At 35.6% G+C, this 4,840-nt stretch overlaps 1 long non-coding RNA gene across 1 annotated transcript; it reads left to right on the top strand.

Annotated features, from left to right (window-relative positions):
• On the top strand, window positions 1-1,730 carry LOC118479598. Its single transcript, XR_004859727.1, has 3 exons — window positions 1-248; window positions 931-1,412; window positions 1,566-1,730. It is a non-coding gene; the product is annotated as an uncharacterized LOC118479598 (long non-coding RNA).
• The last annotated feature ends 3,110 nt before the right edge of the window (window positions 1,731-4,840 follow it).

The following is a 4,840-nucleotide window of genomic DNA, read 5'->3' as shown; positions in this document are numbered from 1 at the left end:
TTAATTAGGATTCCAACCAAATAACTCCCCTCCCAAAATTTTAATCACTTGCTTTTCACCGGCTCCCCTACGTCTAACCATTCAAAGAAATCTGCCCCCATACGTTTGATCTGATCGAAGAACTAAGCCTCTTGCGGAAGCAGAACCTTCATCAAAGCTCACTGTCACTACACTTTCCACATCGAGACACAAAACCCCCAAATTCTCATAATTAGGGTTCCTAATCGCCATGGAAATCCACTCGTAAGGTACAAATCCTACACTCTCTCTTCATTTCCGCACTTGATTCAACTGTATTGTCAACTAAAGTCACTTCGAGTTTTTAGTTGATCTTTTGTTTTTAGTGTAGTACCTAGGGTTTATTCAACTGTTGGTCATTTGTGCTTTGGTGCTCTTGTTTGGTTTCAATGAAATTTGAAGTTTTTTTCTATTTTTTTTTTATTTTGAATCTGATTCGTAGTTGTTAGTTAAGCTAAATCAAAGGTTGTTTGTTTCAAATTATTCAAAGTCATGAACAATTTCAATGTGATTATCATTTTCAATTGAACAAGTCAGTATTGAGATTCCAAAACCTTTTAGATTGTTACAGTATATTTAACGTTAAATGTAAATTTCAGATTACATAGTATGGTTTGAGACCTTTACTTAATACATTTGAACATCAAACAAAAGACCGTTAAAGTTTCTACCGGAAGATGCAATGCAGTAGACCTGGCAAACGGGTCGGGTCAGGTCGGGTTGGGTCATAGGTCAAAATGGGTTCGAGTCAAAGCGGGTCAATTAAAAAAAGGGTTATTTTGGTTCGGGTTGGAACGGGTTCGGGTCGAAACGGGATCGGGTCAGAACGGGTTTAAATGAAGAACAGTTTTTGATCAATATATGCCAATAATTGTTAACATTGTTTAAATGTTTTGTTCTTTTACTTTTTAGATAAACCCGAAGCAGTTCTTGAATAAAGCTGTACTGAATCTACAGATTAACATTCTTGAATAAAATGTGCAAAAACCGGTGGCTAAATGGTGGCAATATCGGTGGCTAAATGGTGACAATATCGGTGGCTAAATGGTATAAAACGTGCAAAAACTGATGGTTAAATGGTGGCAAATCAGTGGCTAAATGGTATAAAAACGCGTCACAACTCGGTGGCAAACAAGGCGGACGTAGCAAACATGAAGCGGTGGCAAATAATTTTGACCAATTTTGTGGTGGTAAAATAAGGTAGCAAAATATAAAATGGTGGCAACTTGGTGGCATTAGGGCAATTGACACGGGTGTTTTTGTCACCGTATTTTCGATGGCAAACTGGTGACAATAAGGAAATTGCTACCATTTTGTAACCAAAAATTACATGACAAAAACCATGTTTTCTAGTAGTGTGTGTTGATTCACTCACGACACATTCCCGTATCAAGGTATGCACGAGAGTTCATCTTACTAGTGAGTATACCATTCATCATCTGTTTTTAACGTATATGATGTGAGATACTCACTTATTTGAGAATGAAAACAAGCCCTTTGTGATAAAATCAATTATTAATGAGGAATTTGATATTCAATGCATGCAGGGCACGAGAGCAAGTCCATGAACAGGTTAGTATCATCGTACCAACAAAGAGACGAACTTGACTTGTGACAACTGGCACAAAACCAGTAATTTCTGTACTATTTTAATATTATTTATTTCCTGCATTTATGTGCTTAAACGTCAACGTTATATGCTTACTTGTTTTACATATGAATTCATGCATGTTTCATACTTCATTTATCGCATTGTGCAATACATTAAGCGTTGCGTCGAAACGACTAGTAAATTCACCGGATAGACAAGCTGTGACAGCACAGCTTAAGCATGCAGTTAAACAATAGATTTAGGACCTAGATGTAGGTCCAGCATCAAAAATACATTAAAACCCAAGTGTGAGAACAAGGGTTAACATAAACACTTTCGGGAAGCTAAAAGAAGCACTAAAAGTTGTCCAAAACACACTTTAAATGCAGAATTCTACAGAATTTAGCAAAAGTGTAAATTACAAGTTTTATCCTTTATGTTTGTACCAAATTACAGGCGGTGTCCTTTACCTTTAAATTTAACAAGTTTTGTCCTTAACGTTTCAAAATCATGCACGGTATGTCCTTTAGCCCTAACTCAGTCAGATTTTTTTGTTAAATATGATCATGTGCCTTGCACAAGAGGGTATTCATGTCATTTTACCTTTTTAGGGATTATTGAGTAAATAACTTATATCAAGGGACTAAATTTGTAAAAAGATTAAAGAATAAGATGAAGACTAGTTGTTTAATCTCCCTTCTTCTTCTTTGCCTGCTTGCATTTTCACCTGTTAGGGTTCATGTTTGTTCGATGGCTCAGTCGCCAGCTCCGGCTCCAGCCGGCTCACCGACGGCGAGGTGAAGTACATCCGACAACGGCAGCTGCTGTACTAGCTCGACGAAAACGGCGACAAAGGTGAAAACATGACGGTGGAAGCAAGCGATACTCTCAGATCCACAAGCATGGAAGCAAGCGATACTCTCAGATCCACAAAATCCAATCGTTGATTGGGTTGGATCTAGTGTGTGCGGCTACACCGGAGTGTTCTGTGCACCCGCACCGGATAAACGTTCAGAAAGAACTGTTGCCGGAATAGACCTCAACCTACCAGAGATCTGGCGTGTTTCACATAAACGCGAATCGGTTCTACGGAAAAATTCCTAAAAAGTTTAAAAACTTGAAGATTTTGTTTGAGCTTGATTTTTATTAAGAGATTATTATGATAACGGATTGAGGTCTTGTGTCCAGGATGAGATTGGGTTGTTGAGTAATGTGATGGTGTTTAATGTGAGTTTTAATGAGTTGATGGGGTCGTTGCCAGAGAGTATTTCTGGGTTGGTGAGTATGGAGCAGTTAAATGTTGCCAGTAATTATTTGAGTGGGAGTATTCTGGAGAGTGTTCGCCGGTTGCCCCAGTTGGAGAGAGAGAGGGAGAGAGAATTTTTTTAATTTTGTTTTTTATTTATATCTTTTTTTTAATCTTTTTACACATTTAGTCCCTTGATATATAAGTTAGTTACTCAATAGTCCCTAGAGAGGTAAAATGACAAGAATACCCTCATGTGCAAGGCACATGACAATATTTAACAAAAAAAAATCTGATTGAGTTAGGGCTAAAGGACATAACGTGCAGGATTTTAAAACGTTAAGAACAAAACTCATCAAATTTAAAGGTAAAGAACACCGCCTGCAATTTGGTACAAACATAAAGGACAAAACTTGTAATTTACTCTTAGCAAAAAATCAGCATTTTAACACCAATATAACATGCAGAATTAATGTTTAAGTGTCCAGAATAACTTGTAAAGTGATGGGAATGAAAACTGTCACAAAAGGTACTTCATACCTTGTAAAATTCACTGTTTAGCATTTTAATGAACTGACAACCGAACGATTAACCGGGCACTACTCAAAACACCAAAAATAGACTAGAAACATAGTTTTTATGTTTTAGAGGTAGTTATGGTGATAGAACACCTTAAAAATCATCAAAACACTTAAACACACTTAACTTCATATTTAACCTTCTAATTTACATCTTCCACCCACAACTTCCAAGATTTAACATTTCACCCCTACCATAACCGGCCCAAGGTGGCCCCACCACCTTTCCCATTAAAATAATGCATAATGTGCTCAACATATGGAACATTTAATCCCTTGGACATTGATATGTTGGTGGATATAAGGACTTGCCTAAAGAATCATAAACTTAACACTTTTAAACTTCACCAATTTTCTCTCCTCTCTCTCTTCACCTCACGGCCACACCCACAACTCCCCACATCCACCATTTTCTTCATCATTCAAGCAAATCCAAGGTGTTACAAAAGTGTTAGAAGGTGATCTAAGAAAGCTTGAAGCAAAGGAAGTGGAAGGACCTTCACTAGGAGCTTTCATCCACCCATCTTCTTCATTTTTCATCTTCTTCTTGTTTTTGCCACATCCCAAGCCACAAGAGCTAGTGGTAAGCTCCATAAACCATCTTTTACTCATGTTAAGCTTATGTACAAATTACACCATCAAAGAACATAAATTTAAAAGATGGTAACATGAAGATCTAACATAATGTAAGTGAAAACAAATTGTTTTGAAATTGTTTGATGTATGTTATGAAGTTGTGAATTTTGAATCTTGTGTTTTTAGTTAGATCCATCATGTGTAAGCTTGTTAGAAGCTTAGATCTAACAAGTTTAAGCATGGATCTTCAAAGATCCATGGTGAAACTTGAAGATGAACTTGAAAGATCTTTATGTGAACATGAAAAATGGTTTTTAAAGAATGTTCTCATGATCTTGAAGTAACTAAACTTATCTTATGGATGGTTAAGTTATGGAATAAAGTTTCATAAAAAGTTTACAAAAAGTCTAACAAGAAGCTTGCTTTTGGAAGATTTAAGTATGTTAAGTGTAGATCTAAAAGAGTACATGTTTTTAAGAAATATTCAAGTTCACCCTAGAGATTAACATGATGATTTTAGTATATGTTAATTGTCAAATTGTTGAAACTTGATTTTTGATGATGAAAAGAAAATAAACACATGTTTTGAAAACATGGGAAACCTCCATTTTTAGGGGAAACTATGTCAAAATTTTTATAAAATTTTGACACTTAGAAAAATATAAGTTTTGGTGAAACTTATTCCCCAAAAATTCATCTAAAAATATTTACTAAGAGTTCCTAATTTGTATACAAAAATTACAAGTCAAGAAATAAGGTTTTCTTCAAGGGTAAAATCAATATTAAGTATGTATATTTTTAAAGAAAAATATATATATATATTTTGTGGTC

This window comes from Helianthus annuus, chromosome 1, assembly GCF_002127325.2.
Source record: "Helianthus annuus cultivar XRQ/B chromosome 1, HanXRQr2.0-SUNRISE, whole genome shotgun sequence".
In the NCBI taxonomy this organism is placed as follows: Eukaryota; Viridiplantae; Streptophyta; class Magnoliopsida; order Asterales; family Asteraceae; genus Helianthus; species Helianthus annuus.
Note: the sequence above shows the minus strand (reverse complement) of the source record. Positions and strands in the feature narration are given on the sequence as shown.